This window comes from Ciconia boyciana, chromosome 2 (genome assembly GCF_034638445.1).
Source record: "Ciconia boyciana chromosome 2, ASM3463844v1, whole genome shotgun sequence".
NCBI lineage: Eukaryota > Metazoa > Chordata > Aves > Ciconiiformes > Ciconiidae > Ciconia > Ciconia boyciana.
Window position 1 is genome coordinate 131,744,713 of NC_132935.1, and position 12,993 is coordinate 131,757,705.

General features: G+C 45.5%; 1 protein-coding gene across 2 annotated transcripts in view; it reads right to left on the reverse strand.

Moving 5' to 3' along the window:
- The window catches only part of SNX10 (sorting nexin 10), a 40,988-nt gene extending 31,976 nt beyond the window's left edge, over positions 1–9,012 (reverse strand). Inside the window, exon 1 of one of the 2 annotated variants that reach the window (XM_072854094.1) lies at positions 8,852–9,012. The gene's annotated coding sequence lies outside the window, so the exon portion shown is untranslated. Of the gene's footprint in view, positions 1–8,740 lie in introns of both variants that reach the window. The other variant, XM_072854095.1, reaches the window with a different exon arrangement.
- Between the last annotated feature and the right edge of the window lie 3,981 nt (positions 9,013–12,993).

Here is a 12,993-nt window from a genome sequence, read left to right on the forward strand (position 1 = left end):
TTGTCCCCAGAGAGGAAAGTGAAGTGAAAGCAATAATCTTGGCCCTAACCACAGAATTAGAAGTCCCAGTCTCATGATGTGCATCTGGGGAGATGGCTAGGAAAGACCAAGCACAGATACAGTCAAAAATAAAATGAATAGTCAAGTAATAACGTCCTGAGACAGATCTATCCTAAGCATTCTCTGTAACTGCAGCTCAAAACAGCAGGGAAGATAGAAAATACTGCAGTTAACACAGCATGCTCACCAAGCATTTTGATCAACTCTGGTCAAACTGTTGTGTTTCTTGGGTCTTTCAAGTTGACCAAGCCCATAGGGAACGATTACAACAGTCCAGCTGGATCAGCCATCCAGTCTCTCACACAATGGCAATTCACTCTTCAGGCTCTCTTCCCCTGAAGAATGCATCAGATGGACCATCATTACTGCAAAACCTTACTGGTGTTGCATCTGTGTGGCTGCATCCATATATTGCACTAGTTTATGAGCGGGATCTATCAACAGTTAGATTAACCATTTAAGAATGTATTAACAGTGATTTCAACTGGGCAGCTTGTTTGTTCAACAGGCTTTGCACAGGCTCTTTTCAGACCTCAGCTGGGAGAGAATCTTGCATCCCTACTTTAAAATTTAGCCCCGGACTACACACCTAGTGTAGACAACCTTTTCCTGGCCAGCAGGTCAAATAGATCTTCCTTCCAAATCTACCTGTGATGACGAGTGAAATAACAGTCAGAAAGCTTCCTTGCGAACAAGCAGATTAGGAAGGCTTCGTTTCTGCACAAGTATTTATGCGTTTCGAACAGTTCTTCATAAAATCCCCAAAGGGATGTTTTGGCTATAAATCTTCTCTGATTCTTGGATCCTACTGCCCAAACCCAGTCTCATGGCCTGGGAGGTGGAGGGACTGTTAAGCCACCATCTTCACAGCAACCCCCACCTTCATCCGCCCAGAGAGGGGGAGACAAGGGGTTTTACCTCATCTGGAAGGAGTGATTTGCCTTCCTGTCCCCCCCAACAACCCTGTCGATTCAACTCCAAATAGTCATACCACAACTAGTCTTCCCTGTGAGCAGACAGACACAACAAATGCAATGTAGTCATAAATTATTGGGGAGCAGACCAACTGATGTCACAGCCATTAAACTCTGGTCTCATCATTTCACATGTGTGAAGACATGCGAGGGTATTTTTGGGCTGTGTTCCTCCACGCCATGAGAGACGAGGCTATTACATTTAGCTGTTCTCAGAGCAAGTATGATTGCAATGACACTACGCACCAATGCGACTACTTATACATGCAAATGCCCAGCACGTCTTAGGCTCTGTCATTATTAAAATGCTCTCCAGCACCCAAGACTCGCAGCTATTTCCCTTCTCCCTGTAAATACTCCCCAACACTCCCCTTACCACCTTGCTTTTTCATGCCTCCTTAATTGAAATTAATTTCTTCTGGGAAGAAGCATGCTGCTCTTGGGAAAACAAAGCCTTCCCCTCTGGGAAGAGAGATGAAGATCTCATTAAAACGGGTACCAAAGTAATGACTAATTTAAAACCACACATCACCATTATGCAATTAAAACAATGAGACTATTAGAAGGCACAAAGTTATAACCCAGTAATTGTTGCTGTACACGTGGAGCAAGGTAGGCGAGCAGTTAGGGCTTCCCCGAGGTAAAGGAGGGGCAGGAACTTGAAGGATGTGTTGGCAGCACACAGAGGTCAGGGTATATTACTCAATGTCAACTCCATAGTAAAATAGATGCTTTGTTGCAGGAGCAAAACATCCGTTTTGCTTTGAGGCATAGGATACCTATAAGTGAGTTTATCCTCCTAGACAACTCTGGTAGAGAAGAAAGGGAGAGGAAGAAGTAATTTTCTTAAGCCACAAATCCTTTAAGTGCCAAGAAACATGGATTTCTTCATACCACAAAAAGCAGGCATGGAAAGCAAATTGCGTTCACTTTTTACACACAAGAGTTACTGGAGAGAAGATCTGTAACAAAATCATCGCTGGTTTATTTGTTCTTAAACAAATGAAACTCATCAGTATGCATCCTGCTAAATGACTCTGTGGCCATCCATAACGTCAATCACGGGAAGACACTGGAGCAAAAAGAAACTCCTTTCAAACCGATCAAGTCCTTCCTTTTGGGCCAGGCCACAGGTTGATGCTGAGTTGTAAAGGTTTTTGCAGGGTTCATGTCTGTTGATGAATTCCTCTGTGGTACTGGGAAACATTTTAAATAACTTGTGCTGCAGTACCAGTGAGACAGCATGTATATAACATGCCCAGCAAAGTCTGAAAGGAAACTGGTTTCTGGGACCAGAAGCCCCGAGGGCATTTAAGGATTCTGTGAAGACATATCACTAATTAGACCTCGAGAAGAGAAATACTATTTTGAAGTTCTCCAATTCGAAAGAGGATCGCTGGAGGAACACGGTGGGAAATGCAGGACCATTTGCAATTACATTACTGGATTATGTTTCATCAAATCTCCCAGTGATCCCCCTGTCCTGGACAAATCTGGACAAGTAAGATTCAGATAGCTAAACGTAAACATTCAGTGCCTTTGTGGCTGCTCACAAGGTGTCCTACTTACTCTTCAGCTGCTGCCCAAGAAGAAGGTGGATCAACTGTAGGTCATGTGTCATGCTGTCAGCCTCATACAGATGTCCTGGATTCCCTTGGACAGCCCCCTTGAAAGGCACCGGTCACCTACATCCAGGCAACCAACCCATGCCCAAGCTGTACTGTGTAGAGATTTAGCAAGGAATGCTACAAATAAACAGATCCAGAGCCAAAATACTATGCACCAGACTTGTGCTTGTAGTTCCCTGTAGTCAATGAGCAACTGTAGCATGATTTGTTTCTCTATCCCAAGAGTTATCCTGCCAAGAAGTCAGGAAATTCCTGTAGGACACATAGCTGTTTTTTCCTCTTAGTATTTTTAGTATCAGAAGAACAAAAAAAGTTGCTCAGTTATTTTTTTGAGGTAATAAAAAGATGCAAAATGTTTAACAAGAAGAAAGAAAGAAAAATCACAATAACCTAAATTAACCAGATCTTTTTTACTTCTCTGCTTACAAAAGCCAAAAGCTTATGCATGCTACATACCACATGCATGGAAATAAGATCCACATGATACATTGCAGAGATATGATACACTGAATGTCACCTGCCCTATCCTACCTACCCACTCCCAGGAAGCAAGGAACACCTGCAGCAGTCCATGCTGCTGAGCAAATGTTCACAACCTTTTTACTTTGGGATTTATTATAGTGTGGGTTTTGTTGTTTGTTGGTTTGGGTTTTTTTTAAATCAGCCTGCTAGAGAAGTGTTTCATTCTTTCATATGGTGAAATTACAAAATTGTATGACAAAAGCAAAGAAGGTTGCAGTTGCCTGAAATGATGGCGATTAGGAAAATTACTAAGCAAAAATTGACTAAAATAGGGCTGCAAGACTGATTCAGCCCTTTACAGTCAGACGGGCCCAACTTCTGTATCAATATTCTTGACAGCATCTTTCACTCCACAGGATCAGAGGACCAGCAGAAGAGCACGCGGAGGCAACACCACACTGAAGCAAGCACATGTGGTACCAGCAGACGCAGCCCCTCAGGCCAAAGGCAACACTGCTCTACAGCAGGGGCAATAGGCATCGAGGGGATGGAAGGAAGCGTCAAGAAGAGGTGCTCTAGGGTTGCTTAATTAAGTAAGGAGGGGGGTGAGCAAAACCACCACCATGGCCTTCCGGAGGGCAGACTTTGACCTGTTCAGGACACTGGTTGAGAGAGTCCCTTGGGAGGCAGTCCTGAAGGGCAAAGGGGTCCGGGAAGGCTGGGCATTCTTTAAGAAGGAAGTCTTAAAGGCCCAGGAGCAGGCTGTCCCCATGTGCCGTAAGACGAACCGGCAGGGAAGACGACTGGCCTGGCTGAACAGGGAGCTTTGGCTGGGACTCAGGAAAAAAAGGAGAGTTTACCACTTTTGGAAGAAGGGGCAGGCAACTCAAGAAGAGTACAGGGATCTTGTCAAGTCATGCAGAGAGAAAATTAGAAAGGCAAAAGCCCAGCTAGAACTCAATCTGGCCACTGTTGTAACTGATAATAAAAAATGTTTTTACAAACACATTAACAACAAAAAGAGAGCCAAGGAGAACCTCCCTCCTTTATTGGATGCAGAGGGGAACATTGCCATCAAGGATGAGGAAAAGGCTGAGGTATTTAATGCCTTCTTTGCCTCCGTCTTTAATAGTCAGACCAGTTATCCTCAGGGTATTCAGCCCCCTGACCAGGAAGACAGGGACGGAAAGCAGAATAAACCCCCCATAATCGGGGAGGAAGCAGTTAACAACCTGCTATGCCACCTGGACACTCACAAGTCCATGAGGCCGGATGGGATCCACCCAAGAGTACTGAGGGAGCTGGTAGAGGAGCTTGCCAAGCCACTCTCCATCATTTATCAGCAGTCCTGGTTGACAGGGGAGGCCCCAGAAGACTGGAGGCTTGCCAATGTGACGCCCACCTACAAGAAGGGCCAGAAGGAGGATCTGGAGAACTACAGGCCTGTCAGCCTGACCTCGGTACCAGGGAAGCTGATGGAGCGGTTCATCTTGAGTGCGCTCAACAGGCATGTGCAGGCCAACCAGGGGATCAGGCCCAGCCAGCATGGGTTCATGAAAGGCATGACCAACCTGATTGTCTACAACCAGGTGACCCGCTTAGTCGATGAGGGAAAGCCTGTAGATTTTATCTACCTGGACTTTAGTAAAGCCTTTGACACTGTCTCCCACTGCATTCTCCTAGAGAAGCTGGCAGCTCATGGCTTGGACAGGTGTACTCTTCGCTGGGTAAAAAACTGGCTGGGTGGCCGAGCCCAGAGGGTTGCGGTGAATGGAGTTAAATCCAGTTGGCGGCCGGTCACAAGTGGTGTTCCCCAGGGCTAAGTTTTGGGGCCAGTTCTGTTTAATATCTTTATCAATGATCTGGACAAAAGGATCAAGTGCACCCTCAGTCAGTCTGCAGATGACACCAAGTTGTGCGGGAGTATTGATCTGCTTGAGGGTAGGAAGGCTCTGCAGAGGGACCTGGACAGGCTGGATCCATAGGCTGAGGTCAATTGTATGGGGTTCAACAAGGCTGAGTGCAAGGTCCTGCACTCAGGTCACAACAACCCCATGCAACGCTACAGGCTTGGGGAAGAGTGGCTGGAAAGCTGCCTGGTGGAAAAGGACCTGGGGATGTCGGTTGACAGCCAGCTGAGTATGAGCCAGCAGTGTGCCCAGGTGGCCAAGAAGGCCAATAGCATCCTAGCTTACATGAGAACTAGCGTGGCCAGCAGGACTAGGGAAGTGATCGTGCCCCTGTACTTGGCACTGGTGAGGCCGTACCTCAAACACTGTGTTGAGTTTTGGGCCCCTCACTACAAGAGAGACATGGAGGTGCTGGAGCGTGTCCAGAGAAGGGCAACAAAGCTGGTGAAGGGTCTGGAGCACAAGTCTTATGAGGAGCAGCCAAGGGACCTGGGGTTGTTTAGCCTGGAGAAAAGGAGGCTGAGGGGAGACCTTATCGCTCTCTACAACTACCTGAAAGGAGGTTGTAGCGAGGTGGCTGTCAGTCTCTTCTCCCAAGTAACAAGTGATAGGACGAGAGGAAAAGGCCTCAAGTCACGTCAGGAGAGGTTTAGATGGGATATTAGGAAAAATTTATTTACTGAAGGGGTTGTCAAGCATTGGAACAGGCTGCCCAGAGAGGTGGTGGAGTCACTATCCTGGAGGAGTTCAAAAAACGTGTAGACGTGGCACTTCGGGACATGATTTATTAGGCATGGAGGTGTTGGGTTGGTGGTTAGACTAGATGATCTTAGAGGTCTCTTCCAACCTTAATGAACCTATGATTCTAATTAGGAATAGGATGCACGAAGCTTCAAAATGACTACTGCCACAACCTCCTCTGGGGGGGAAAAGCTATTTTGTAAGACATTCCTGTGCAGCAGCAGCGTGAGCTCTGTAAAAATTTCTAGGAACGTAGCCTTTGCCCTCGTTATGTTCTGGTCCTCATTGTTTCAGTGCTACTACCTTACATCAGTCACATCACCAGTCCTGGCTAGATGGTGACAGTTCACCCAGAGAAGCCACACCACAACATGTTTACCAACTGCTGGCTTGATTTAATGCCCCACCTCCTCTTCTGCCTGAGAATTAATCAGTTTGACCCAAATCCCCAGTGGTTTTTGCGGTGTATGGAAGGGAAATCCCAGGACACTCGGCGTCTGCAGCACAGCAGGGCACCGCTCGCATCCGACCCGTACGCTGCATCTACGCTAAAAGCATCACAGCACCGCAGGCATGCAGCGAGCGCAGAGGTAGCTTAAGCAGGTACACCATGGCTAGTGAAAGGTGCTGCCTTCAGAATAGCTGTTGTTCAGGAGTTAATGCGGAAAAGCATAGCTGAAAACAACTCTGAAGTGTATTAAAAGACGAAAAGGAGAGGCTTTCAAGAGTAAAGGCAATGTTTACCCAGCTTTGCCTGCAAGGCAGGGAACAAGGGAAAACCAGAAAACTGAAAGTCTATTGAGACAGGATCTAGGCAATATTTCATGAAACACAGCAACGCAGTGTTGTGATGCTACTCCAGCTTTCTACGGGGCTATCCCTTATTGATTGTACCATAAACATATCTTGAAAGAAAAAAAGCCAAAAAAGAAGCAAAAACCAAAACAAACAAAAAACCCCACCAAACCTGCATCATTCAAATAAATTACTATCTTATTCAAGTATAAAAACTATTGCAGCAGATTCTATCACAAAACAGCTAATTTTAGGAAAGAGCATCTGCAAGCTGGCAACTGCTGTTTTGCAATATTATAGAAGCACTAATTCTTAATTCCAGTAGCTCGGCTGATAACAGTTAACTGCAGTTAAACTACAGAGACATAAATGAAAGAGGAACCATGATACCAATATAATTTATAATGGATTTGCCACTTGTATGAACATTTGGAGGTACTTGATTAAACAACTACTTCTGTCTATGTTCACAGATAGTGTCTTGTTTTCTATTTCCTAAGTTCTCTGGGACCAAGGACTGCCTTCTTGCCTGTATTTGCACAGCTCCTACCATGGGGCACAAGTAACTGGATGAGGCTTCTAGGTGCTACTGTCTTCTAAATACACTATAGCGTTGGAGAGATGATGTTGTTACTACCTTAGTAGTAATATTTTCAGAACGTTTACCTCCGTTTAAAAAAAAAAATCCTTAAACATAATTATTTTGCAAATAAAATTTAAAATCATAATAATCTATAATAAAGCTCACATGTATTATATGCCTTTAAAAGTATATGAATACAGGTGCACCAATGCAAGTTTCTTAAATTGAAATTCATTAAAAGGTAAATACTTCTTAGATTCTATATAAAATATGCATGATTAAACAAGAGACTCTTGGATTTCAAGTCAAGCATTACAAATCGCATAATACCCTAGGCTGAAGTAGGCATAAATATTATTTTCATCTTCTACACACACAAAAAAAAAATAAATCAGTGTTTCTATTATTCTAAAGGAAGTCCAGTTTGTGTGGTGCAGGAAAGCTCTGCCTTGCATTACTTTTAGTTTCAGTTTTCCCTAGCACAAACAGGAAGACCGTCCTCTTGAGCTATTTCTTGTCAATGTGAGAAGCAGAGTGGGCAATGAAAACTCAAGCTGCTGTTTTCCTTGGGCAATGGGTGATGTGGGCATGTGCCAAGCAGGAGCTTCAAATGCACCCGAGCGGGCGAGACCCTGGTCCTCAGCAGCCTGGCTCCACACCTCTGTCCGCCTTTACCTTTTCACCACTGCTAGCAGAATTGGGCAATATTTACCTAAAATTGCCACATCCTCAAAGGGGCTGTGAGAACACCCAGCCCGTCACGCTGATCTGATGGCGACTGTATGTCTCTATGGGGCCATCCCAGCGGGTGGGTGCGAGACAACAAGCAAACACGGGTGTTTCAAGGAAGAGCGCAGGCAGCTGCCTACGTGCCTCTGTGCCTAATTCCAGAATGCGGCCCAAGGCAAACCCAGCAACTCAATCACTGGAGCTTTCTTCGGTTTATAAATTGGTTAGTTTTAATTGCATGCTGTGTTTTCAGAGGCTTTCTTCCTATGTACCCAAAAATGCTCAGGCCGCTTAATTTAAATAACACACAGCATTTAAAAACAACAATAAGGCAGTCTCCTGACTAACACAAAAGGTGAAACAAATACGATGTATTTAATATAAAATTATGCCATTATATACATTATATATTTATATATTATTATACGCAATAACGTGCATGGTTATACAACATACACAGGTAATAATATAACATACATACATGCAGAGCTTTTGCACACCCATATCAAGGTCATAGTTGCCAAAGGTGATGGGCTCACTTTAGCAAAACAAAAAGCCTGGGTTCAAAACAAGATTAATAATTTTTTAAACCAAAGTTTCTTACTGCCTGGCGTTAATCATTACTAAGAGTAGTCATAGCTGTAAATCACAGGGGAGTCCTCTGTCAAAGAGCAGGGCAATAAATACTCTTTAAAAGCCGGGGCGGAACCAAGCCCTGCTCCAGCCGGCAGCTCTGCAGCGGGGCTCGCTGGCTGCACCCAGGCTCTCCCAGCCGCTGCCTAAACCACGGCTTATTCTGACGAGCTCAGGCAGCGCTTCACCGTCACCGGGAGCCCGGAGGAGGACGGCTCTACCCACCCAGCCGCGCCGGCGCCTGCGGACACACGCACACAGCCCCAACAGCCCCGCCCCGGGCGCCCGGTGGGCTCTGCCGCTGTACCGGCAGCCGCGCCGCGGCCGCTTCCCCACCTGCTCCGCGGCGGCTCCGGGTGCCGCGGCCGGGCCGGCTCCCCCCGAGCCCCTCGGGAGGCCGGAGAGGCCGACACCGGCTGACAGGCTGACACGGGCGGGCGGGCTGGCTGGCTGGCTGGCTGACGGGCTGATGGATGGATGGATGGATGGACGGACGGACGGACGGACGGACGGACGGACGGACGGACGGACGGACGGACGGACGGACGGACGGACGGACGGACGGACACGGCCCCTCTCGCCGCCGCCGCGCACAGCCCCAGCACTGCCGCGCCCGCCGCAGCCCATAGGCCGGGAGGAGGTGTCACCAGCAGTGGGCGGGGCCACGCTCCCCCGCCCCGCCCACAGCCATTCCGGGGACGCTGGCAGAGGGGGGGCAGAGGGCGGGGCTTCCGCGGGGGAGGGCGGGGAGGGGGCCGGCAGCGAGCGGGGGCGGTTCGGCTGGGCTCGGCTGGGCTCGGCTGGGCTCGGCTGGGCTCGGCTGGGCTCGGCTGGGCTCGGCTGGGCTCGGCTCGGCTAGGCTCGGCTCGGCTCGGCTCTGTCCGCCGGGTGCCGAGGAGGATTCCCGGCGGCTGCTTAATTTTTTAAGCCGTGTGTTCCGCACCTGTATTCTGGAAACCCAGAGGCGCAAAGAATGGCTTTCCTCAAAAAGAGTTATTTTTAGGAGCCTTTTAGTTAAGGGGGGGGAAAAAAAAAGAAAAAAAGGAGAAATTAAGATTGGTAAATCCAATTAATTTTTTAGGGTTTTTTTAGGGTGAATAAAATCCCTTCTGAAGCTCTATTTTCAGCTTTATTTGATTTCTCAGGAAATCAAAATACCAATACTTTTGTTTCCTTACTGGTTTTGTGTAGTTTCCCTAGATCACATCTTTGATTGCTAGATGTTAAAGTTCCAAGAGGGATTTGAAATACATCACTAACATGGTGTGCCAGTGCTTGGAGACAATCTTGGAAATAGTACGGTACCTTTATGCCGCATCTCTGGAACCCCGGATTCATGGGGTTTGGAATCTGGCTTCCAAAAAGGAGCTTAATGAGCTCGGGGAAATCATTTATCTGTGAGAATGCTTGTCTCTTGCTGCTGAGGCTGTTCTTGTGTGCTGAAATTGTTTTAAGAGGAATAGATAAAAGTGCCTTAGGAAATATCCACTAATTAGAGTGGAGGGAAAAGAGTTAGTTTTCTGTTACAAGAAGTAGTAAGGGTTTCCGCTTCTGAAGAGCTTGAATGATCTTTACTTATCTATGTACTGATAAAGAATCACCAGAGAATCTGAGCAACTTCTCCTTTTTTAAAAGGGGAAATCATTTGAATACTGTTATACATATTTACTTCATTTCTAAGTACTGAAAAGCCTCGAATCTTTTCTTAGTCTTTTTTAGGTAAACTATGGACTGATTTTTCCCATAAGATACTAAAATATGAAGCAAGGTCTAGGATAAAAATTCTGCTAAAAGAAAATAATTATTATTAATGTCTTGAGTACCCCAAACCTTTCCTCTGATAAGAGTCCTTAAGCAAAACACTACAGAGACATGTAGAGATCAATATGAACAACAATCTACTCATAATAACAGAGTACAGAGAATTACAGGGGGGTTACATGAGGTGTCAACATCAGCCTTTTTCCCAGAATATTTGCCACTTTTGGTAACGGTGGTTCAGCATCGCTGGCAGCGGGGACCCGGTGTGTGTGTAGACAGGGCTCCAAGCGGCTGCTGGCATCTGTCCCGTAAAGTTGTATAGAGCCCATTTTTGTGAAAATGGTGAAAGCACCGAGGCTGGACATCACCTTTTTTGCTATTACTGTCAGATGCTGTGCTGCACAGCGGCTCTGAGCCACCATCCTGTCCGAGAAATGATTCACGAAGGAAGGCCAGCATAGGAGAAGACTGGAGTGAAAAAGGAAGAATGAGGGTAACTGGCAACTAAATAGCTCTCCGTGGGATTGCTAGTATAAACGCGTTTTCAGAAATCGGAATTTTTTTTTATAATCTAGCATAATAAAAATTATTATCAATGAGATTTATAAATCTTAGTTATCTCTGGATAAATGTGAAATAGTGCTACCTCTAAGCCATGCAATTTTGCCAGTAAAAAATCATAATTAGATATAGTTAAATTTAGTGGACAGAGGCTGTACAGGGAAGTGTTCTTGAAAAAGGAAAGAACAATTATGACAGGGAACAATTTTTTTTTTCAGAGAAGGTCTGTTCAAACTTCCAAACCGCTTGTTTAATTTCAACCCTTAATTCCTTTTCCAGGCTTTTTTTGTTCTGTCCTACTTCAGTGTCCTACTGAATTACCTTCTTCCATAAAGATACGGCGTGTGGATATTTTCCAGGAAAGAATGGAGACTGGAAGACAACAGACCTTACTAAGATGACTGTTTGCGGTGAGCAGCAGAACAAACATGTGAATGATGCTCCTATATGAATAGGAAGGAAGAAAAGTTCTATAGGAAAGCTTGCATCAAAAGGGCTGGATGCCAATCATCACAACATCCACATTTCGTGGTTCTGAAGTGGAAGATTGTCCAAGACCTCCTTGATGAATTTCCTCAAAAGGGTGGTGGTTTTTTTCCATAGCCTAGTTTGGTCAATGCACCCAGTTTTTGCTAGCATAGACAAAATTTTCCTAATCTCAGTTATCTTAATTGATGTTTCCTAGTTTGTGTTCTGTTCTCCATTTATTAATGGATGACTGGGGCCGTATGCTCCAACTCCTCTCCCTTCTTCCTTGTGCCAGCAAAACAAGCTCTAAATTTGCCTTGAGCTATATAACTCTGTCTGGTGAGAGATCCAGAGGAACCTGTCGGTTATTGCTCAGAGCATCTACCACTGGACCTGCTGCAGGGGAAATAGCTACCAGCTCAACAGCAAAATTCGGGATTATTGCAGCTGCTAAATAAAAAAATATAAAATATAGCATCCTAGGCAAACAACAGGAAAGACTGAGGAGACAGAAGAAAAACAGGGAGGCGAAAAAGACCAAAGGACTGGAAAAAGGGGATTAATATCCTGAGGAAAGGGCTAGAAATTGGAGGCAAGGGGGAGTTTTATAAAACTGATGTTGCCAATTTAGTTCTGTTGCCGGTGGAGAATTTGCATAGAGGAAATTCCTGTGCATTTTCTGTGAAGTTCTCATGCTATTTTTGTCCATCTCTTTTCACGCCAGCGGCATTGTGTCCTGACATGATGTCCAAGAATGCATTTGCATCAAAGTTTTATGTGAGCCTTTCTCGAGGTGCAGCTGTAGTGCTGGTATGAATGATGGGGGCCTGCTGCTGGCATTGGCTGACCCAGTGGTCTGAGGGGACTTCTCCCTCTACTCCAAGAACTTGCCTTTCAACGCTGTGATAAACTAATTGCTCTTCAGGGAGTTATTGAAGAATAAGGAATTTTCTCCATGTTTTGGCCAAAAAATAGGGGGACTTTATTCCACAACAGCTCTCTCTCAATATTTCCACTGCAATAAATTATTACTCTGCTATCATGACATCATTCGACTTACTTCAGATTAAATCTGCCACAGCTATGGCCGTCCATTTACTCAGAAGGGCAAACTTGAGTGTGCATCTACGTTAGCATTTTGTTTCAGATCAGGATCATTTTGTGGGGCAGCCGCAGAAGACACCAAAGAAACGTTTCACCTGAAACATAACCAAAAGCTGCAGTCCAACCACTGATGGAGCCAGCCGGGACCAAACCCTCCAGAGCACGCAGAGGGTGAAGGTTAGGTTCTCCGCACAATCTGGTTTGCACTGCAGAGCTTTTCCTGTTGCATCCTGCTGCTTGCTAACATAGACATAGCCTAAGTCACAGAGTGATTAAAATGCTGGTTCTGTTACCGCATGTTTATAGTCCATCAACTGTTTCATTAGACTGCAATAAAGCTCTGCATCTAGAAAATGCTACAGAACTATTTGGGTGCAGACTGCTTGATCACATCATGAAAAATTTCAGATACCAAGGAAAATTCCTGAGTTTGCAAGATACGTTTCTTTGAACTAGAGTTAAATAACAAACACAAATGGAGTATTATGGACACAAAATATGTTTTTAAAACTCTCCTATAACTTTAGCTCTCTTTATAGCTAAAGAGCGGAGGAAGTCATGCACCATTAGGCTAGGGTGGAATT